The sequence below is a fragment of the Apodemus sylvaticus genome, chromosome 14 (genome assembly GCF_947179515.1).
Source record: "Apodemus sylvaticus chromosome 14, mApoSyl1.1, whole genome shotgun sequence".
In the NCBI taxonomy this organism is placed as follows: domain Eukaryota; kingdom Metazoa; phylum Chordata; class Mammalia; order Rodentia; family Muridae; genus Apodemus; species Apodemus sylvaticus.
The window spans coordinates 45,055,542-45,080,348 of NC_067485.1; the positions used below are offsets into that span (position 1 = coordinate 45,055,542).

At 40.3% G+C, this 24,807-nt stretch overlaps 1 non-coding gene and 1 pseudogene across 1 annotated transcript; both read left to right on the plus strand.

The window, feature by feature from the left end:
- Nucleotides 1–8,994: 8,994 nt before the first annotated feature.
- Nucleotides 8,995–11,889, plus strand: LOC127664515 (zinc finger protein 829-like; annotated as a pseudogene).
- Nucleotides 11,890–21,027: 9,138 nt separating this feature from the next.
- On the plus strand, nt 21,028–21,109 carry Trnas-gcu (transfer RNA serine (anticodon GCU)). The gene has a single exon. It is a non-coding gene; the product is annotated as a tRNA-Ser (tRNA).
- The last annotated feature ends 3,698 nt before the right edge of the window (nt 21,110–24,807 follow it).

Consider the following 24,807-nt stretch of genomic DNA (forward strand, 5'->3'; position numbering starts at 1 on the left):
TACCCTGCAAGAGAATCATCTCTCCAGCAATCACAGCTCGAATTGTGGATGGTCAAACCAGAGTCAAAGTTTAGCCAAATTACAAAGAAAATTGAAGTCCCAGCCTCAGAGAGTGTCAGTGGTTAAAGTAAGAGAGCATTAATTAGTAAAGAATGGGATCTGTAATTTGTCATGGATATGTGTGGTAGGGTTCTATTGAGGCTCAGAACTTTGAACCCTCAGATACTCCTGGGTTTACCTGAGGGAATAGTCTCTCTACCCTCAGCAGAAAATGAACTCTCACCCCTCAAATATTGCCTTTTTTGCCTTTGAGGATATACAGGATGGATATTTTAGGAAAGTAGTTACAAATACCAACTATGGTCATGTGACCAGTTGCAGAAATGAGGACTACTATTTCTGTCATATTTTGTTAAGAATGTGTTTGTACAGATATTTGTGTTTTCTTTATCATGTAATGTAACATCAATTAAGAGAATATCTGTAGTTACCATATTTAAGTTTTGACATACCAAAAGAATGCCCCTCGACATTGCCATTTATTCTAAAATTAATCATGCATTTGAGGTAGTACAAAATAAAGTTTTATCATGTTAGGTATGATTATGATTTGATTAAATATATAAGGCATTTGCAATTATACATGGGATAGTTGTATCATGTTAGGTGGTAATTATGACCTGATTATTGTTTTCATTTGGAAATTAAGCGTGGCATAAGAAGATAGATTGTGTGTCAAGTTGACAAGGGGTGAGCTTCAGATGACTGTTCTTGGTTTTCAACTTGACTACATTTGGAATTAACTGAAGCCAAACTGCTGGGTACCCCTGTGATGATTTTTTTTCTTAATTAAATCATTTCAAATGTAAAACCTTATTTCTTTTAATCTGGATCTTTTGAGGTGAGAAGATCCACCTTTAGTCAGGGCCACACCTTCTGATGGCATTCAGTATGAGGCCATGGAAGAAGGAAGCTTTTGCTATTGCTTCCTTTCTTTTGCTAGTAAGTCCATGCCTTCATAGGATTAGAGCGAACTTCACGGTTCTGGGATGTATGAAGAGCAGCTGAGATGTCCATCCTGATGGACTAAGACAACTGCCTGATCTAGGGCTTTCCATGAGTAGACAGCCATTGTTCTCTCTCTGGACCACAGCCTGGAAGCTACTCTAATAAATTGCCCTTTCTCTACATATGTGTAGATTCATTCTGTAAGGTCTGTTTTCTAGAGAACCTTCACTAATGAATGCACCTTACTTCAAGAATTCTCCTTTCTTTGTCTTTTGGTATTTTTTAGGCCATTTCTATATTTGACTCTTGTATATTAGTCTTTTTTTCCCTCTATACTAAAAATAATCTCTGTATCCTGCTTTTACTTACTTTTCTGTGTTGCTATTTATCTGTTTTGTTACTTCGTGTATTTGAGTAACTTTATATTTTCCACTTTGTATGTCATCTCACTGCTTGGAGAATTTTCCTCAGGTACCTACACAACCTGATATTTGAAACCAAAACTAACTGTTCTTCTCCCTCAATTTGTATTTTCTTTTGAAATAAGCATCATTGCCTAATTGCTGTACCCTAAAATAGAATCATCGCCTTTTGTGTTTCTCATCCCAACCTTGAAGTTACTGTGTCATCCTTTTCTGCCTTCCACTCTCCTGGTCTAAAACCCGGTTGATCTTGCTCATATTTTTCTTGAGGCTTGTTTTTGTCATTGCGTAGTTTCTGTTTTATATTTCTACCATACCCTTATAACCTTCCACATAGATCTACATGTAAGCTCAGGTTACTATGATTTCCTTCAGCTTCCTTCCAGAATATCCAACTTATGTAACACTTCAAAATTGATCTTTAGTCTCCATTTCCATGGTATCTCATCTTTACTCAGCCTCAGCAGATAATTCTCACCAGTGTTCCATAACCTTGTCCATTCCAGCCTCAGCTTTCCTTACTCTCTAGCGTGTTTACTGTGGCATACCACATTCAAGCCTCCTACAGCTTTCTAGTGTTAGCTTACAAGCCTTTGCCTCTGTGCCTTTCTTTCTCTCGTGTTTGTTTGTTTGTTGTTTTTGCTTAGATTACTCTTTGGCTGTACCTTCTGTTCAGATTTGCTTCCTTCATGCCTTTTGAGACAGCATGTCCTGATTGAGTTTGCCTCACACCAGCATCTTACCTTATTCTGTTCTGCCTGAGCACATAACTTTCAAGTTTGTACTGTGATCCATGCACTCATTAGTACCTTGCTCTGCAGTTATTTTCTAAAGTCTGTCTGCATAGTAGTTTCCCATTTCCAGGATTAAACTGTAAGCTCCTTGAGGGCAGGGATGATAACTGTAACATTTGTATCACTGCACTCTCTTTAGTGCCTAGTACACTGCTGAGCACACAGTAGGTGTTTAATAAATGCTTGTTAAATTATTGTGTGGATTTTTTTGTAATGTTGAGATTTTTTAAGGGCTTTCAGAAACATGACTTATTTAGTGCACTCAAAAACTACATAACTGTCTCCATAAAATACTATAGTATATCAGAATTTGCCTGTATCAAGAAGTAAAGCCAAAAAAAAATCTAGGAAGGTGTATGTAAAATTTTGAAGTTATAATTATCTTGGCCAAACTTATGGATAAGTTAAAAAGAAAGAAACGGGAAATAAGCCATGTGTTATGCCACGAGGCTAGAATCACTTGGGATGTGAAGGGAGGAAGATCAAGAGTTCGGGGCTTACCCTTGCTACTTGAGTGTGGGTCTGTCTTTTGCCCCACTGCTGGGGTGCTGGGCAGTTGAATCATGGCGCATTAGACTGCATTTACCCCGTGCCACTGTTGGGTGCTGGGCTTGAGTGAAGAACTGCTATACCCTGATAGACTGCTCAGTGGGGTGGGAAAATGCAGCCCAGGATGTGGGGGGTCAAAGCTGGGGTTCCCAAACTCCAGGCACTGCTGGAAACCACATGGAGTTGGGAAAAAAGGGTTGGGGGATCCCAAACTCCTGGACATCCAGAAGGCACTGAGTCCTGGGGAGTTGGGACCGGGGTGGGGGTGGGCTTTCCTCCGGCTGAGTTCATTGGTAAAAGTCCTTAGCTTAGTGGTGGTTCTCTAGGGGAGGGGGGCTGCCTACTGCAGAAGGATTAGGCAGCAGGTGAAGGACTATTCAGGTTTATACAGGTGAAGGCCTTTTCCGTGCGCCCCATGGCTGTTGTTGATGAAAGACACAGACAGTCCTTGGTTCCAGACTGTTGACTGATTGTTCTCATGGAAAATGGATGCATACCAACCCCTCAGGGTAGGCCAGAGATTAAATAAATACCTTTTGCAGGAAGGAATGTCCAAAGGGAAGCTTATTGGCTAAACCCTCAGGGCCTCTAGATACCTCATTAGCATGGAGAACTCTGTTCTGGGCTACATTACCACGGGTCACATTTTCTGTATGGGAAGTGTGCCACAGATTCAAGGCCAGGAATCTGGTAGGGAGCATGAAGCCAGCCGCCTGAGACACTAGTCTCAGACACTAGTCCAAGCCACTAGACAGAGTTAACTACCATCTGTCCATGAAAACCATAAACTAGAATGTTGTTTGCAAGTCCTGGGTGCCAGGACTCGGAACCAGCTCATCCTCACCAAATTTCCTGGCACGGTCCACTGTCCCATATATAAGGAGTTTCACGTCATCCTAGATTTGTGAGACCTTGTTTCCAAAACAAAAGAGAAAAGAAAATAGGAAATACATATACCTATTCTGATAAAAGTACAACTGTAAAATGAACTGAAAAGTGGGATTTGCATCTGATGTTTGCTTAGTAGTTTAGAAGTTTAGTTATGTGTAGAGACATTTGGGATTTTACCATTGGTGAAGAGCTAGGGATCCTTGAGGGTATCCTTCACAACAAGGCCAAGCTTTAACACATTGGTTCTTAACCTGTGAGTCAGACCCCTTTCACAAGGGTTGTATATCAGATAGTTACATTATGATTCATAATCATAACAAAATTATAGTTCAAAATATGGTTGGGGAATCACAACATGAGGAATTGTGTTGAATGGTTGCCACATTAGGAAGGATTGAGAAACACTGCTTTAATGGGGTCATAGATGTCTGTATATATTCTGTGGTATGATTTTTAAAAGCCTTAATATTTGAGATTCATAGTAATAATGTTAAAAGTTTTTGTTAGTGCCTTCTTTTTAATTGACACATAGTAACTCGTGGTGTAATGGCATTTGAATATGTACACTGCCTAATGATCAAATTAGGGTGATTGTCATTTCTGTCATCACACTTTCGTGTGTGTTTAGAACATTTTATTCTCACTACTATTTTTAAATGTGGAGTGCATTTTTGTTGACTATAGTTATCCTGTACATTTGGTGGCCAGCACTTCAAAAAATAGCCTATGCAAATGCACATGTGCCTGTTATGATGATGCTTTACAGTTGTTTTCAACATCAGATCTGCCACCATCCTCTGCTGAGTAGCAGGCAAGCACCCTTCTGGTTTTCACCTGTTTACTCATTACCATACATACCGTCAAAGATAAAATGCTGGGGGCAGCTCTTAAGCAAAGGAAAGAAGACTGCAGTCCAAACATTTAGCTTTGGGAGCAACATGGTAATGAACACACTCGTTGGTGGCCACTAGACAGAGTTAACTATCATCTGTCCATGAAAACCATAAACTAGAATGTTGTTTGCAAGACTGCAGTCCTAAACTTTTATATATTTTTCTAGTTCTACTTAGAAGACACAGGACTCTAAGGCAATGTGATTTCCTAAATTCAGTCACTAAACCAGCATTTGAAAACACGATAGTCTCCATTTGCAGTTCAGTAGTACATCATTCAAAAAGTTTAGAAAGAATCAACTCTCGAGTTAGCAAATCAGCTGACGGGTAACTCACCAAAGTCTTTTTCTTTCTCTGATGTGTTGAAGTAGTCAACGTCTAAACACATCTTTTTACCAGCTTGTATATCCAAACCAACATAATGGCTATCACATCTTAAGCTAATTTTTTAAATAACTGACCTGAGAAACTTTGCAGTAAGCTAAGCTGTTTTGAAATGGCTTTGTGTCTGGTCTCTAGTCTTTAAAATAGCACTAAGACCAGAGTTCCTATGACCGAAATGAGGTCCCGCTAGATATGTTTCACAGCTGTAAATGACTTTTAAATCCCAAGATTTGATGGTTTCCCTACCTTGGTAAGAGGAAGCAAAACCCACTTCCTTGGAAGGTAAAACAGGAAATTAGTCTTGGTGGCCAGAGCAAAAGGTTCTGTACCAAAACCAAATTTAGACAGCAACCACAGAGCAAGAGGGGGTGAGGACCCCAGTCTGGGCTAATCCAAAGCAAAGTCAAGCCTTGCCTAGGGCTTTTGAGTCACCAGGCCCCTCCTACAGCAAATGGTGACCTATTATCGGCAAGCCATAATAAATGAGTCTGTTCTGCATTCACAAGGAAATAGCATGGGCACTGTAAGTATAGGTAGAAGAGGAAGGAAGAACCTCCTGGATTTAGAGCACTTGATATTATTTTCCAGTTATTTGCACCCCCTCACCTGTAGTAATTCCTACCTCACAGGTAGGAATTAAGGAATTTCAGCATCTCCAAAAGACCTATAAGTTGTCAGTGCTTCTCTGAAAATTGTGAGGAAGCTTCCTATATGCCACCTCAGATGAATCGGTTGCAAGCACGATCCCCAAACTACACCTAGATGCTTCCACCTAGGAAAAGGACTTTCTCAACATTCATTGCTTCATTGAGTTGGAGTTGCTTCCCTCTTTGGGACCACAATCCTAATTTTTCTTGCCATTATTAGTGGGTCTCAACTGCACATCTGCTCCTGCCACAGTTGGTATCACACTATCTCTCAGTTATCAGTTTGCTTTTCCTCACAGGTGAGGGGGTGCAAATAACTGGAAAATAATATCAAGTGCTCTAAATTCAGGAGGTTCTCCCTTCCTCTTCTACCTATACTTACAGTTCCCATGCTATTTCCTTGTGAATGCAGAACAGACTCATTTATTATGGCTTGCCGATAATAGGTCACCATTTGCTGTAGGAGGGGCCTCCATCCACACTAGATCCACTTTCCAGCAACTGATAAATATCTGTTAGTGGTTCTCCACCCTCTGGAGCAGCATTGGAGGCAAAGCCATGGTAAGGAGGTACTAGTTCCCACCTGCTCCCCCAGAATGTTGCTAATGGCCCTTGGCAAATTTGCCCTGTATTTGATATTGTGCTTTTTATTAAAATAATTTAATTATTTAAAATAATTAAAAATAATACCTTTTTTCCCCCCGGAACTCTTGACAATCCTTAAAAGAGAAAGCTGTGCGGTGGCAGACACTCTGTGGCAACACGTTTACAGAACAGCTGGTCCCAATGGTCCCAGTGATCCTGTTAATAAGATCACTCAAGGCCAATGCTCCCAACAACAGGGAAGGACGCAGGACTGCTGGGCTGGAATTGTGAGCCTGCCTGGTCACTTGGGGACACAGTTAACTTTGAGGAGTTGGATGAACGAACCCAGACAGTAGACAGGAAGGGACAGGTACTTACTATCTTAAACTATGTCACTGCCGGGCATTGTGGTGCACATGTGTGTTAATGCCAGCACTGTGGAGGGAGAGACACGAAGAGTTTCAGCCAGGACTACATTGTGAGACCCTATTAAAAAACAAAATGAAGCAACTAATGGTGTCAAAGGACGTTTTTTCAAACCCCACTCACTCCCCTGCCACACACGAACACATCCCTTCACATACCCCCTAATTTTTAGAAATGTAACTCCAAATGACCTATGATTCTAAATCAGTTAATCTCTCTGTGCCTCTGTTTCCTCAACTATAAATGAAGGTGATAAAGCCCCTTCCCGGGGTTTTTACGAGGATTGTGTGAACATACTTGATTTAGAAGTCAGCCACACATTCCTTGGGATTGTTTCTTACTCTCCTTGCTTCCCTGAAATGCCCTGTTCTGCTTCTGGAGTTGTTTCTACAGGTATCCCTTCATGACCAGGCTTACTTCTTCTAAGTTCCAGATCCTGCACACTCTTAGAAGATAACCAGGCAAGAAATTTCAGCTCTTGAAGCTCAGAGAGAATAACTATCTGTGGTATTTGAGGGAGATATTGCTCAAATATGCCCATAGTCCTGGGCATTTAAATAGTTGGGAGCACTGTCTCAGTCAGTGTAAGAGGTGTGGCCTTACTGAAGGAAGTATGGTGCTGGAAGCAAGCTTTGGGAGTGTAACGACTACACCATTGCTGCTTGTCCTGTTTGCTGTCTGTGGTTCAAGATATTAGCTCTGCTTTAGCCACTGCTCGATGCCTGCCATGTGTCCCTGCCATGACTGACTCTTATCCCTCGTGGAATGGAAACCCAAGTAAACCCTTCTAAGTTGCCTTGGTGTGTTAAATTTATATTGCTGCAATAAAACACCATGACCAAAAGCAACCTGGGGATGAAAGGTTTTGTTTCAGCTTACAAGTCTAGGCCATACTCCATCACTGAAGGAAGGTATGGCAGGAACTCAAGACAAGCTTGGAGGCCAGAGCTGATGCGAAACCACAAGGCAGTGCTGTTTACTGGCTTCTCCACGGCTCCCTCAGCCTGTCTCCTTCTATAAGCCAAGGCCACTCCCAGCGCACCCCTCAGGGCCTCCCACATCTATCACCAATTAAGAAAATGCCCCGACAGGCTTGATTGCATGACAGTCTTATGGAGGCGTATTCTCGATTGTGGTTCCTTCTTCTCAACTCTAGCTTGTGCTAGGATGAAAAATAAAAAACAAAAACAACATCAGAATCTCGCCAGCCAGGACATTTGACCATGTTGTTTTATTACAGCAATGAAAAATTACAAATACACTATCTTTCCAGTTCATTTGATTGATATATCCCTGAAATGTCAGTTCTAGCAGTCCCTTACATGGGAGTTGTGTTAGTCTTTGACAATCTGTGGTCTTCTGGAAGTCCTGGAATCATTTTCAGAGGAGTTTTGGCTTTGAAGGTGCTTCTCTCCATGCTAAGGATTGAACCCTTAAACTCTAGCAATTACTGTGAAACTAAATGGCATCCCCAGTCTAAGACTTAATAAACCCCAATCACTTCCTCCAGTGAGAACCTATGTCCTGGTAGAGTCTGCTCAGAATGAAGCTGGAATGTTAAGGGATCCTAGTTGTGGCACAATCATAACCATGGTTTTAGAAACTTCATTCTTTCAATGCGTTCGATTAGGATCTATGGACTGTGTTCACAATATTCAGTAGCCTTTCTACGCTGATGTCTCTCACATTATCCTGACAATTTTATGGTTTTATTTTGAATGTTTATGGCGTTGACTTACTGAGAATGCTTCCTGCTGCATAGAGTAGGGATCCAGCTTGATGTCTTTCCAGAAGATTATCCATTTATTCTTATACATTTTTTGAAGATGGTTCTTTTTCTTGCTATTTTCATTACACCCATCTCTAGACATCTGTACAGTTTGTTTGCCTTGCCCAGTATCGATTTATTAATGTATCGTGGCATTATAATATAGTATGCTTTATAGCCCTTAAGGAAGGCCCCTTCTTTTTTGTTTGTTTGTCTGTTTGTTTTCCTAGTTTTATTTTTTTTTATATGAATGTAAAAATCTACTACTTCTGAAGAGTTGGTAGTTTTAGCGGAATACTGTTTAATTTTACAAATCGTTGCTGTCTTATGCTAAGGATGAAATCCAAGGCCTCGATTTGCTAGGCAAAAACTACTGGTCTACATCTTCAGCCACTACAAATTAATTCTGAGATGGATCACTGAGAACTAAGCCCAGGAGGTGACCCACCTGGGAAGCAAAACTCGGGTTCAAAATTATGTCTGACCTCAGAAACTTAGTTTTCTTATACTTTAGAAGAGTATTTTATTGTCTTCTGTGCGTGATTAAGGAAATAAAATGTTATTAAAGACGTTCTAAGTAATCACAGCCACCTTTCTTCACTCCCAGATGGCCCGAGCGAGCTCACTAACAACAGAGAAGAAAACCTCCGGCATCCTAGAGAGCACCAAGCGTCCGAATGCCAGGAGGCGAGCAGAGCTCTGTTATCTTGGCAGTTGGCCCTCTCAGTCAGTCAGTTTCTGGGTGAGTTCGTTAGCTCCTCGTTAGCACCGGGGTCTGGGGAAAGGCCAGCCTGCTCTTGCCCGGCTTCTCCAGCCCTTCTCTTTTCCGCTTGGGTCCCTTTGTTCTCTCCACCCCTCACCCTCTCCTCCCTTCTGCAGAGTCCGGACGGGGAGGAGCCAGGGCGGGGCTGGCCGAAGCTGGCCACCTCGCTGTGCTGCTGGGACCTCAGAGCTGCAGTCGGTGGAGCCACCCGCTGATTCGACTGAAGAATGAATTTCCGCAGGGGTGGGTGCACGGAGGCTTAATTGTTGTCTCTGCTCTAGGGTCCTCCCTTTGGTTTGTGTTCATTTTTGTAAAATGTTACTCAAAGGGAATTTACTGTCACTAGTTACTGATCTGCCATTTTCACGGTATCTTATTAGGGGTGTATACCGGGCGGGATGCATATTGCCCCCGTACAGACAGACTGTAACTGGAAAAAAGACAGTAAAGCAAAAAAAACAAAAAAACAAAAAAACAAGAGTTTGGAGGCCAAATAAGATTTACTTTCCAGGTATGCAACTGGTAGTCTAGATTCTCTGCGTGGTCTGAATTGTAAATATAGAATAGTAAACCAATAAAGCATTTTCTCTGTCACAGTTTTCACTGGGGACAAGAAAACGCTTTTGCTAGGATACTGTTTCATAGCAGCAGTCACTACAAGAGTAGTGTTACAAAGGACTGTCTTGTTAGAATGAAGTAAGCATCTCTCTGAACCCCCTTACAGTTGAAATGATGGGACTCGTAGGTGGTGACCATGTCTGTCAGTGATGTGATTTCTTTTTCCAAACTTAAATTGGCTTTCTTTTTTTTTTTTTTACTCATAAATTCTTTCATCTACCCTAGTTGCTAATCTCAACACCTATTTTGTTTTAATTTAGTTTAATGTGATTCTTAAGTGTTTTGTAAAGTACAGACTATATATGTTATTTTCTAATGCCAGGGTTCAAACCCAAGGTCTTGAACACATTAAGCAAGGGCTATACTGCTGACCTGTGTCCCCAGCTCATACTCCTTAGTTTTATATTTGTGTGTACTCATTGTTTTAAATCCCTTACACAGAGACAGATATAAATAGCTATTTGTGTCAGGTGTTCATTCTGGTAGTTCTGTGGTTTTACTCTCTTGATGCAGGTGAATGAAAACATTTGATCTGTGATTTGGCTCCTGTTTGATTGGTGCCCTCAGATTGTGGGACAAATGCTTGAGAGTTCTAGTTAAGTCTGGATCATGTATTATTGCCAGACTTAGGGGGCATAAAGTATATTTGCAAAAAAAAAAAAAATTGTTTGTCATTACAGGAATCAAGGCCAGAGCTGTGAGCAAAGCATTGACTTTAAAAGATTTTGTAAGGACGGACCCAGACCAAAAGGTCTCTAACATATGTACTAAGGATTCTTTACCAATTCCAGAGAAAGAAAAAGTCTCTCAGTACAAGGACCAGTAAGGAGAGTAAAAAGGCAGGCCCACAGAGGGCAGATGGTATAAATGCAATGAAAGTTGGAAAATGCTTACCCAGAACCAGGGCCTCATTCAACATCAGAGAATTCACACTGGAGAGAAACACTATGAGTGATATCTCTATGGAAAGCCTTCTGTGTGCGCTCAACCCTCACTGTGCATACAAACCCACAATGCTGAGAACCCAACACCTGTAACAAGGATAAGAAAGCCTTCAGTGTGAGAAGACACCTGACTGTACACCAAAGAGTCCACAATGGAGAGAAGCCATGTGACTGCAGTGACTGTGGGAAAGCTTTCTATAGGAGCTCAGCCCTCCTCAGACATCAGAGAATCCATAGAGAAGAAAAGCCATGTAAGTGTGGGAAAACTTTCTATGTGAACTCAATGCTTATCAATCACTGGAGGGTTCACTCTGGAGAAAAGACGTGTGAGTGTGGGGAATGTGGAAAAGCATTCACTCAGATTCACCAGAGAATTCATACTGGAGAAAAACCCTACGAGTGTGATGAATGTGGGAAAGCTTTCCAAGGATGCTCTGATTTAACAAACACCATAAAAGACATGCCAAAAGGAAATGTCAACAGTGGTGTACCTGGGGAAGATATTCTAACTGCCTCTGGTAACATCAAAAGAATATGACAAAAAAAAAAAAATCAACATGTCCTCCCTTGAAATACTGAACAAAAGTCTCTGGAAACTGTCCTCTCTCTTTAAAATTCAGCTTTAAAACTCAAGGTGGTTTTTTGGTGTTTGTTTTTTTTTTTTTAATATAAATCATTTTCCAGGGGCCAAAGAGATAACTCAGTTCAGGTCTTCAGAGCCCATATAAGAAACCCAAATGTCCAGTGTAGCAGGCATCTGTAATCAGTTTTCCTCAAAATGGAGGCAAAGTCAGGAAAATTGCCCCATTCAGAAGCCTCTGGTCCAGCACCTATAGTATGAGCACAGCTACAGAAAGAAGAAACCCCTCCTCAAACAAGGTGGAAAACAAGAGCCACCTCCCAGAAGTTATCCTCAGACATCCACATGCACACTGGCTTGCCATGCACACACCCATCCATCATACAAGTCATACTCCATAACACTCAGTTTAACAAGAGGAAAGAGTTGAAGCATTACTTTGGGCTAGGAGATAAGTAGCAAGTAAAGGAGCTTGCTACCAAACCTGATGACCTGAGTCTGATTCCGGAGCCCACATGGTGGGAGAGAACTGACTTCTACAAGTTGTCTTGACCTCCATGTACACAATAACACATGTGCACATTCATATACAAAATAAAAATAGTTTAATGATACTATGTGCAAGCTTCTTGTTTTGCCATTACCATTCTAACTGATGACACATTAAATCTGAGTTGTAATGTGGTTCAAGAAAGACTACTAAACCTAAGAAGTACTATCTGTTGATTCTACGTTTCTGTTGGTGACCACTATCCTTTCCAGAGTAATTAACTGTACTTCCTTGTAGCCTCCTGACCAAATAAACTCCTAATTTGCCTGTGATTCCTGGGCTAAAACAAAATGAAAACAATGTCCTAAACAGTTTCTTAGGAGGAGCTTCTGCCTTCTGACCCTTACAATTTGTGGTTCTCACGGTGTATGCAAAGGTAGATATCAGAGTGGAGCAGACTTGGGGAATGCTTGCTAGATTAGGATTAGCATTGGTTTTAGGATAACTTTCACAGATTAATTTATGCAGCTACTATGCTATACCCAGCATTGACTAGGAGAGCTCAGATTTAAAAGGTGGAAGTTAATGAGCCAAATGTGGGAAATATTTTTACACATAGGAATCCCTGTAGAGCTCTGTCTATCAGACCGTAGCTGAGTTTCCTCACCTTAGTCCATAAACCCTATTTGTGTACATGAGGAGTTTGCAACTTAAAATTATTTTGTTTAGCTTTGTACTTAATTTTTCATGCCTGCTTAACAAGAATGAAATTCTTCTCACCCCTGAAATAATATATGTGAGATTGAAAATAAATTCCACTTACTATAAATTGTGGATTGTAGATTGTAGGGACAGCTCAGTGGTTAAGATCATGTACTGCTGTTGCAGGAGATCCAAGTTTGGTTCTCAGCAACCACCTTAGGCGTGTCAAAACTGTAACTCTAGGGGATCAGACACTCTTTTCTGGTCTCCACAGGCGTCTGTCCTCATATTGCATACATACACTTCAATAAAAGTAATCACTTTCAGTGGCAGGTTTCTTTGGTCCACCTTCTGAGCAGGTAAGGGAAGGAATACTTTGACATAGTAAAATAATGTTTATTTTCAGAAGAGGACTCTATGTAGAAAAGTGTGCACAGCTTACCTGAATTCTCATAGCACTTTAGGAAGTCATGCTTGACTCCGAAGTCCTCAGCCAGGTAGTGAGAACGCACATTGTAAGGCTTTTGGAGTGGGATAACACTTGCCCCTCTTCCCAAGTATCTGTAATCTAGATAAGGGAGCTGGAGGCAGGAGGGTCGTGGTTCTGAAGCCCGAGTTTTGGTGGTGGAGATGAAGGAGTTGGTTTGGTTTTCCTTTTACAGCTAGTCATCAAGTCTTATGTATACTAGGCAAATGTTCTGCCACTACAAACCCAGCTGGAGCTGAAGTTTAAAAGAGGACCTCACATCATGGGGAAAATGTCAGAAAATAAAGCACATACCTTTTTTAAATTCGATATATTCTTTATTTACATTTCAAATGATTTCCCCTTTTCTGGCCACCCCACTCCCCGAAAGTCCCATAAGTCCTTTTCTCTCCCCCTGTTCTCCAATCTACCCCTTCCCACTTCCCTGTTCTGGTTTTCCCCTATACTGCTGCACTGAGTTTTTCCAGAACCAGGGGCCACTCCTCCGTTCTTCTTGGACATCATTTAATATGTGGATTATGTCTTGGGTATTCAAAGTTTCTAGGCTAATATCCACTTATCAGTGAGTGCATACCATGATTGATCTTTTGAGACTGGGTTACCTCAGTATGATGTTCTCCAGCTCCATCCATTTGTCTAAGAATGTCATGAATGTGTTGTTTCTAATGGCTGAATAGTACTCCATTGTGTAAATATACCACAATTTTTGTATCCATTCCTCCATTGAGGGACACCTGGGTTCTTTCCAGCTTCTGGCTACTACAAATAGGGCTGCTATGAACATAGTGGAGCATGTGTCCTTATTGCATGCCGGGGAATCCTCTGGGTATATGCCCAGGAGAGGTATAGCAGGGTCTTCCAGAAGTGGCATGCCCAGTTTTCTGAGGAACCGCCAGACTGATTTCCAAAGTGGTTGTACCATCTTGCAATCCCACCAGCAGTGGAGGAGTGTTCCTCTTTCTCCACATCCTTGCCAACACCTGCTGTCTCCTGATTTTTTGACCTTAGCCATTCTGACTGGTGTGAGGTGAAATCTTAGGGTTGTTTTGATTTGCATTTCCCTAATGATTAATGATGTTGAACATTTCTTAAGGTGCTTCTCAGTCATCCGAAGTTTTTCATGGGAAAATTCTTTGTTTAGCTCTGTACCCCACTTTTTAATAGGGTTGTTTGGTTCTCTGGGTTCTACCTTCTTGAGTTCTTTGTGTATATTAGATAATAGCCCTCTGTCGGATTTAGGGTTGGTGAAGATCCTTTCCCAATCTGTTGGTTGACGTTTTGTCCTTTTGACAGTGTCCTTTGCCTTATAGAAACTTTGTAGTTTTATGTGGTCCCATTTGTCAATTCTTGATCTTAGAGCATAAGCTATTGGTGTTCTGTTCAGGAACTTTTCCCCTGTGCCCATATCCTCAAGGGTTTTCCCCAGTTTCTTTTCTATTAGTTTCAGTGTGTCAGGTTTTATGTGGAGGTCCTTGATCCACTTGGAGTTGAGTTTAGTACAAGGAGATAAGAATGGATCGATTTGCATTCTTCTGCATGCTGACCTCCAGTTGAACCAGCACCATTTGTTGAAAAGGCTATCTTTTTTCCACTGGATGCTTTCAGCTCCTTTGTCGAAGATCAAGTGACCATAGGTGTGTGGGTTCATTTCTGGGTCTTCAGTCCTATTCCATTGATCTGCTTGCTTGACATTGTACCAATACCATGCAGTTTTTATCACTATTGCTCTGTAGTAATGTTTGAGGTCTGGGATACTGATTCCCCCAGAAGTTCTTTTACTGTTGAGAATAGTTTTAGCTATCCTGGGTTTTTTGTTATTCCAGATGAATTTGAGAATTGCTCTTTCTAGCTCTATGAAGAACTGAAAAAAACCACATGATCATTTCATTAGATACTGAAAAAGCATTTGACAAAATTCAGCATCCTTTCATGCTAAAAGTCTTGGAAAGGACAGGAATTCAAGGCCCATATCTAAACATAGTAAAAGCAATATACAGCAAACTGGTAGCCAACATCAAACTAAATGGAGAGAAACTTGAAGCAATCCCACTAAAATCAGGGACTAGACCAGGCTGCCCCCTCTCTCCATATCTTTTCAATATAGTTCTTGAAGTCCTAGTTAGAGCAATTAGACAACATAAGGAGGTCAAAGGGATACAAATTGGAAAGGAAGAAGTCAAAGTATCACTATTTGCAGATGATATGATAGTATACTTAAGTGACCCAAAAAACTCTACCAGAGAACTCCTACAGTTAATAAACAACTTCAGCAAAGAAGCTGGTTACAAAATCAACTCAAGCAAATCAGCAGCCTTTCTATACTCAAAGGATAAGCAGAATGAGAAAGAAATTAAAGCACATACTTAAAGATATTGAAGACCCTCAGCAAAACACCAGATATATCTTTCCTCACCAAAAATATCTCCACAAGCTTGAAAGTGTAAATCATTTGATCTTCCTGCCTTTGACACTGAAGAAGAATGAAGTCATAGAAGGAACAGACATGCTGGAGAGAGAAATTTCTTTTACTGAAAAATTTAGCTCAGGGTATATATTGTAAGCTCAAGGATATTAGTACTAATATTGGCCTTGTATCAGGTATTTGGAATATAAAAACAAGTTGGGGAAAACTCTTGCTTGCAGTCTATTCATTAATAGGAAATGCAGAATTTAAAAACAAAAGTATAAAAACAGTGTTTTTTTGCGGAATGATTTTGTTTCTAAGACAGGGTGTCACTGTGTGGGACTGTCTGGCCTGAAACTTGCTGCTTAATTGTCCCTGAACTCACAGAGATCTGCTTGCCTCTGCCTCCAGCGGGCTAGGATTAAAGGTTTATGCCACCATGCACACCTGAAAAATTATGGATGTTTGCCTGAACATATATCTATCATGATATAGTCTAGAATAGTTTGCACTAGACAGTTGGAAAGATTTAAGAAAAGAATCAATGCTAGGAAAAATCAGCTCTTAAGCAACATGACATAGAGAAATCAAAAGAAGTTATAATAACAACAGCATATGGAAAAGCATGGTGCCTTCCAGGGAAAGGAAGTTTTCAGTATCTGCATATAAAGAAGTAATATAACTATGGCCACATCATGAGACATCTCATTTTGCTATACTAACTATGAAACATGTTCTCCAGTATTTTTTCAACTGTATGCAATAAGAAATGCATTTTACATGAATTAGAAATGTAGGAGTTGCTGGGTAGGAGTGCCTGCTGCTCCTTACAGGATCTGAGTTTGGTTCCTGACACCCAGGGCAGGTTCATGACTACCTGTTACTCCAGCTCTAGGGAACCCAAAGTCTTCTAGCCTACACAACACCTGCACTCACAGGCATATATCCACACAGACACATATACAAATTTTAAAAGAAAAAGGAATTCACTTTGTATTGTACATCAATGTACCACTAATGGGAAAAATCAGTCCATCTTAGAACACTTGCCTTCCTATGTGTCTTGCTAAGGTCTACACCTTTCTAAAGGTAGGACAACGCTTAGCCAGGCTACTTCCTATCAATGGGCATGTAGCTGGTAACTTCACAAGATGAGATAATATATCTTGGACAAAGAATAAGCTACTTTAATACACTTGGCACTCTTGGAAAATTTGTATTCTTGATATATGAATTATTTACATATTTTGGCTATGAACCCTTCAAAATGGAAATTCAAGTACCATTTCCAAATCTATTATCTATTCTTTCAACCATGACTTTTGATAAATAATTCTTAATTTTAATATACCCTAGCTCACCAATATTATTCTTTACACACACACATATATAATGTCTATATATGCATGTAGAGTATATATTTTTCTCAAATAGTATATATGTATATATATATACTCTATATGTATACTTTCTCAATTAGTGTATATATATAATTAGTGTGCATATATAGCATATATATGTATATATACATATACACTATATAGCATGCATGTATATATACATATATACAATATACATATATACTATATACATATACTATATATACATTATATATACACACTAATTATATACATATATATAATATATAATTATATATACATATACATATACTCATACACATACACACATATATATATATAAAATCTGGATCTCATGGAGCCTCTCCTCAACTGAGGCTCTTTTCCCTCTGATGACTCTTAACATGTTAATCTGACACACAAAACCAGCCAATACACCTTCTCTTAAATAACTATAGTTATGTCAAATTGACATAAAACTATTCAGCATTGTCTTCAGTCACTGTTGCATTCATTCTTGGGCCATTTATATTTCTCCATTGTTAGTTTAACCAAATTTAATATTGTATTGGCACATACTTTACTTTTATAAGTAGCATTGTGACCCAATCCCAACAACAACCTCATATTTAGGAGTGAGTACCCCATAGGCTGAAGGCAAGAGAAACACAAATTTTAGACCAGCCTGGGATACGTCATTTAGGACTATAGTAGTGAGAAAGGCAAGGGGAGGGTGGACAACAGCCTGACATATAAACAGTAAAATGCCGTAATTGATACCATGGATTCTCACCAAGGACAGATGAACAAGTCTGGAAAAAAGACTTTGGGAATATGAGGGTTTTTTATTCTCCCAATAGTGATGTTAAGGGAGACTTTTTAAAATGTTCATAATTTTGTGTACAGAATAAGTTAACTGCAGCATTAAAAAGAAGCATAGTGAAAATAAAAGAGTGTTGGTTCGTTAATCTAGAGAAGGAGTTCCTTCCACTTAGAGCACAAGGCTTGGCAGCCGTGAAGGCCTAACAGCCAGGCTGACCGGCTCCAAGGAAGCATCAAGCACAGCCAGTGTCCTGGTAGCTTCATCCTGTGTCCAGCCAGTTTACAGTTCTGGACGAGAGGATGTAGCTAGGCCCTCCATCCAATCTATCTCAATCCATTATGGAAAGCAGACAAGAGTGACTTAATATGAACATCTGTGGCCTCGGGAAGGGCCCCCCAAAATTGGCTCGCACTATAATTCTCAGTTCTTTTAACTTCACCTTGGAGAAGAATCCAAGATTATCTGGGTGCTCTCCTGGGATCACATATAAACCAGTAATTGGAGAACAGCCTGATGCATCCTGTATTAGAGCAGTCGAGGCACCGCACAGCCACCCATGCCTAGATTCCCTGTGGCTTGTTAGCTTCCTAATGAGGTTAGACCAGACAAGTATCTACCTCCACACTTGAAGCCTTCACATTGGAAAGACTGCCTCCAGTAACTGACTTGCAGGGGCATGGTCCTGGATGAAACCCTGGGGATCACGGGAACACAGCTTCCATACACTTCTGCTCCCTGAGAATTCAAACCCCAGGCGGCACCCTGAGAAAACCACCCCATCCAGCACTAGGGTCAGCAGGTTCAGGTTCTATTCCAGTTTGGAGGCAATCCTCCTGCCTCCACCTCTCTAGTGCTAGGGAAAAGGCGAGAACTATTTCAAGAAGTTTCTCCTAATTTTAGGAATAGCGTGGATTTCACCAACCCTTAAGCATTTCAACAAACCTTAAACCATTCTAATTTGATTGTGTCCCCCTTGAAAGCAAGGGGTGTGTTTCAAACTCTAGTACCTGATATTTCGGTGTTCATCTGATACTTGGGATTCAGTAAGAATGCGGATTTAGCAGCCAAAGACTGAGCTTGTTAAAAAAAAAAAATTAAAAATTAAAAATTAAAAAAAAAAAAGCCTGCAACTCCTGAGCTCCTGTGACCCTGAGCAAGTAGAAAACAAAAAATTTCATTTCGGAGTCACTGCTCTAGAATTCCACGAATTGAAAAAAGGGAGCGGTTGTGTAGAAGGGAACTCAGCACAGTCCAAGCTAGAAGGAATTATTCCTCAGGCCTCGGGCTTCAGATGCAGAGTTATGAGAGCCTGGTGGGGGGTCCTGCTCCTGCACCAACCTGGGTATCACCAAGCCTGGCATCTCTAGGTTTAGAGATATTTACATTCTAGGTTTAGCCAAATATAAGGTGGCTGCTCCCCTCACCCTCCCAGAAGAGCTGGGCTTGGCTTACGAGAGCTTTCCCTGCTTCTACAACCACATGAGTCAGGTTTCAGTTCTGTAGTTTTTTCTGGTACTTAACACTGAAGTTGAGAAATTTTCAGAAATAATGATAGTGGTCTTCTACTCCAAATTCCACTCTCAGGAAATGTGTATGTATATATCTGTTCATTTACTTGTCTTCTTTATTCTTTATTTTTCCCTGGTCAGACCACAAAAATCTGACATATTTATGCGTGATTTTTTTGTTTGCTTGCTGTTGATGATTTTGAGACAGGGTCTCACTATGTTCGTTTGGCTAGGCTGGCCTGGTCCAATCCAGATCCATCTTCCTCTGCCTCCAGAAGGCTGAGAGTACTGGTATGACCACACCCTCCTTTGGGGTAGTTTTTAAATGATCAGTCATTAAAAGTCTTAATTCTGCACCCAGGAATGAATTATTGGTCTTAAAGAAAGACACAAATTTTGTAATCTTCTTTTTTCAGTAATGGGATTTGAACCCAGACCCTCATTCATGAGGGACAAGTGCTCAACCACTAAGCCATATCCTTGGTTCCTAAAGCTTTTAATTTTAACACGTGTTATGCAATTCTCTACTAACCTTCTAAGGTCTATCTAGGTTTTCATGGACAGTGGTTCAGAAGTCTAAAGTGAGATTAGAGAAAGGCAGATGAAACCCTTGCCTTCCTAGGTCTTGGCATATAGCTAAGTGGAATCGGTCTGGCCCAGCATGCCCCAGGTTTCCACCCTCTACCGAGAAAAGGTATAGTAACTTTTAAAATAGCCTTTCATGTAAGTTAGGCAGGCAGCTTCAAATACATTAACTCACCACTTGTTCTTTCTCATGAATAAATGTAGTATTTGGAGAGATCTTTAGTAGATGTAACTGCAGTTGATAAGTATTTTGTATTTCTTCTGTTTGTTTAGGTGATAAAAGCAACAGCCCTAATACCAATGACCTATACAATGCTAACTATATGTTATATAAATTTTTAATCACTTTTGCTGACAATAACACATTTAACATTTATCATGATTATGACTATTTTTAGAAAAGATTTCACACATGGTTCAGGCTGGCTTCACACTCATGTCAATCCTCCTGCATCAGCTACCCAAGTATTGGAATTATAGTATGAGCCAGCACACCCAGCTTAATTTTTTTTAACTTTAGAAAACTTTCCTTATTAACTTAGAAGGCTTAACTAATTGAGAATATATTTTCACCTTAATTCTCATGCTTAGATTTTGAATAAACTTTAGATTGCTTAAGTAATTCAACAATTTGGGAGGTGGGCTTTTTGTTTTGTTTTTCGTGCCTTATTTTGCTTTCTTTCTTAGTTGGACACTGAAGTAACCAACCACCAATATGATGAAGACAAACATATTCTCCACCCTGCAGCTGGAAAAAGAATGGTCTCTGTTGAACTTCAATGGGATTCTTTAGTTAACAGCAGAAGTTCCCAGTCAGACAAGTCTTGCGTCAGATACAACATCACCTTTCTCTGCCTTCACCAAAGCCAGGCCAGCTTGGTAGTTCTCCACATCTTTTTAAATCAACATTGATCCACCATAGATCTATGCCAAATAGGGACCCTAAGGGATGCGGCCGTTAAGAGTAGGAGAGAAACAAAAGCAAAGGGATCGATGAGCCAAGGTGATGGAAAACCAGAAAGCAGCAAATAGAAGATGTTCTTTCTGAGAAACAGAGACACTCCGCCCCTTGACTGCAAACTGCAGCTGTAGAGGAACAGATACATGATGGTTCTCTGTTGTCTCTGGTCCTGAGACATATTCAGGGCTGAGTCAAGCCAAGTTGGCAAGACTACTACCTTGCCTGCCCGGTCCTGTGTGCCAAGCACTGGTTCATCCCATCAAATATGTGCCAAATAAGCTCACTTCTCTTTTTGTTGTGGTTGTGAAATCTTTTATGATATCTGACTCAGACAGTTTTGGAGATTCAACTGGAGGGAGGCTTTTAAAATATTAATACTAAAGGTTTCTGGGAACTCTTCATAGGAAGAGAAATTATAAAGAATAATTTCCTCACAGGATGAGGTGGCCGAGTGGTTAAGGCGATGGACTGCTAATCCATTGTGCTCTGCACGCATGGGTTCGAATCCCATCCTCATCGACTGACCAACAGATCTTTTCTTTAATCAATTCTTTCTAGTGTTTGAGGGTTTAGTTTTTGTTTATGGGCAACTGTAGGAATTGTGGGAATCTTAGACAATGGGTATTCTCTTTCAATCAATTAATTCTTTTTTTATCACCCAGTTGAATAATTCCCTCCAATCTTTCCATTCAGTTTCCACACTTGCTCTTTATCTGCTTTAGTATGATTATTAAGGACCATGATGACTTTCATAGCAGAATGAAAGAAAGAAAAGGAAAGAACAGAGATGAGTGGGGAAAGAGAGAAGAGAGAATGACTATGAGAACATTGTGCATGGGCCACTTGGACTTTTAATGTAGCCACTCAATGAAACTTATATGATGAATTAAAGATGTCTAAGACACAGTACATGAAGTAAAACTGTTAACATGAATTAGGATCAAAAGCTAAATGATAGGAATGTCAGAAGGATACACTCAAAAATCCAAACAGTGGCAGTGGCTGCTGTGGGGCTGGGACTGAGGAGGGACGGCTGTGTGTTCATCCTTGACTCTATTGATTTTGGTATCATCTGGGGTTTTTAAAACCAGAAAGAATGTGATTTTTAAATGCTTTTAGGATAGGCATTTTCAATAGTATTTTTCAATAGTTAATGGTACTAGTGTTTTCTGTTTAAACTTTGTATGCGTTCCATATATACATGAAATTCAGATTATGAGATCCAGTACTTTCAAGAACCGAATCTCAAAAAAGCCCAAGTTGGTACCTCTGTGGCCATGAAGAATTAGAACTCTGGGACTGAATATCCTAGTCCAACTGTGACTGTTTCAGTTGAGTCCACTCACGAAGACTGGCCAAATAGCAGCTTTCACACCATGCCTTCATTCCTACCACGGCTAGGTAATCGTGCCAGGGCCTGCATCGTTGTCCCATCCTGGTTTCTCTGTAGTGAGTTCAAGCAATAACCTTTAGGAAGAGGCTGCATAGAGGCAGCAGGAGAGGAGAGGAGAAGCTTTATAGTCTTGCTGGGGGTTGGGGGAGGGGGGAGGCAAGTGTATCACTTCATGTGGTCCTAACAGCCAGATAAGCATTGAGTGGACTAGTTTTCCCAAGAGCAACAAGTAAGCAAATGAATAATAACTCAAGGATTTGGAAAAAATACATAAGACTGTTTAGTTAATTACCCAAATTCTTAATAAGAAAATGCAGGGGGGAAGAAAATACAAAGCAGGTAATAGTATATGACATCTTTTTGTGGGAGTTCAGCCTGATCTACATAGTGAGTTCCAGGCTAGACAGGTCACATAGAAAGAGCCTGACTCAAATAAATACATAAATAAATTTAAAAAAAAAACAAGAAATAAAAGAAAATGGATAGGTTATGTCTCTTGTTCGTTGAAGAAAGTAAAAAGAATGGTCAACTACTCAACACAAAATTCCTAAAAATTATTTAATAAAACGTGAAAAGGTGCTTTTTTGTACTTATAGATTGCAATGTCTAGAGTAGTAGGCTCTAAAAACACTTTTCTGTACAGAGAAAGCTTTCTCTCTCCTCTACAGAGAAGCTTTAAGCTCAAAAGCCAAAACAACAACAACAACAACAACAAAAACAAAATCCCAAATGCTTCTTTGTTAATATGTTACACTGGCACCAAGTTTTCTGATTTATAAAAAGGTCTTCACAAACATTTATATAATAGCCAAGCAAACCAAAGACAAAAAGAAAATAAGCTGAGTAGCCCATGAGAATTTGAATGTTGAAGTTTTTATTGTCATATAATTTACTTTAAATCTGCTTAACTTTTATACCATGTCTCAACTTGTCTTTGAACCTAGAAAAATATTGAAGGAGGAAAGGACCTGGCTAGTTGCTTCATGACGACAGCATAAGTAAGAAAAAATAATTAAATGCTAGATAGATTCCATGGGTAAGTCTAAAGAATTTTAGAAGGCTAAATTAGTTTTAATTAGGCCTAAATGAGGAGATAATGAAGGCAAGGAAAGATTATAGGACATCATTAAAGGGAGAGCCCTTAAGTTTTGAAAGTCAGAAGTCAGCCCGAGACTTCCAAGCAGGAATTGGAAAATGGCGCTGTGGGCGGACAGAACACCATGCTGGCGATTTGCTGAAGCATGACATCACTTCACAAAAACGAAGCTGAGGAGAGGTATCAGTCTTCAGGAAACACAGATGATCTGGATGAAGTATGGGGCTCTCATAAAAACCTTACTTCTTATGATTAACCCACAGCACAGCACTTCCCAGTTTCATACGGTGGGGTACTTAGCATTCAAGATTCTCAAGCTGCTTCCTAGCAGACATATTTCCTGATAGTCCTCAATGGAATTTTAATACACCCTTACCCATCACTTACTATTCTTCCATTTTCAACCTGCAAAGCAGTTTTGAAGACATAAATAATAATGATAAATATGTGGTGTGAATCTTCTGGCCTGGTGGAAGTTTTAGCTTAGCTGGCATAAGCCTTGATTCAGTTTGAAACAATGAGGAGAAGGACACAAAATGTCCTCAAGTTTGGCAAGGACCAAGAAATGGGAAAAGCGAGAAGTGAGATGCTGAGTGTTATTGTCTATCTTTGCCTGACTGATTTCAAATCACCTGGCAGACACAGTTCTGGGCATATGTGTGAGAGCGAATCCAGAGAGTTTTAACCTAGAAGAGAAGACTCAACCTGAACATGAGTGGCAGCATCCCACAGTCAGAGGTCCAGGAATGAATTAAAAGGGAAAAAAGTGGAAGCAAGCTAGAACATCAGCACTGATCTTTGTTTGCTTCTAGAGCACAGACCCAGTGCAATCAGATGTCTCACATTTTGCCTGGGTGTCTTCTACTACCAAATCCTGCATGGCTATGTGCAAGAGATGTCCTAACAAAGTTTCCCACCCCTGGAACAGAGCCAGGGGCATGGGCCTCCGTGAGTGTTGACAGTTGCTGGTGTTCAGAAAGCATTCGTGAACTACAAAAAACCACCAAGGAGCCTATTCCAATGTGATTGCATTAAGGTCTCTTTATTACAAGTTTCAGCTTGGGCTGTCTCTGATGCAGGAGAACGGGAGGAGCAGCCCTAAGCTTAGCACCAGGCAAGCATTTATAGAGACAAGGGGGTTTCTAGCCTGGCACACATCTGACCAGGGAGTCATTATGGCCTTTAACATAACTGGCTGGTGCCGGGAGCCAAACCACAAACTTAACTTCTGCTTTCCTCCTGATTGCTGATTGTTAAAAACTGAAGTTTCAGAGGCAGGTTTGTAATCTGGAGGTGTAAATTTGATGGGAATAACCTGGAAACTGGTGCTAGGTACCAGCTTGTTAGTTAACTTGAGTTCAACCTTAGATCACGTTCTCTAAGATGGAGTCTGAACCCAAAAGATTTAGTCTTTCACTGGGTATGAGGATTGTTTGTATAATATACAGATTAACTTTATGTTCCTCCTTCAGGAAATATTCTCCCTGCCAAGATTTTCACGGAATGTCCTCTCTGCCAAGGTTAATGACTACATGATAACCAGTGACAGCATGACTCCAGGAGACAAGAGTGTGTCTATGTCCTTAGCAAAAATGGTAAATACTGTAACCTTCAGGGAAGCCCTTATGGCTGTGGGAAAGAACTCTGAAAACATGAGTTCAAAAATATATAATTTCTCAATCATGCAAAACATATGAATGCAATATGAATTATATGAGGGACTTCACA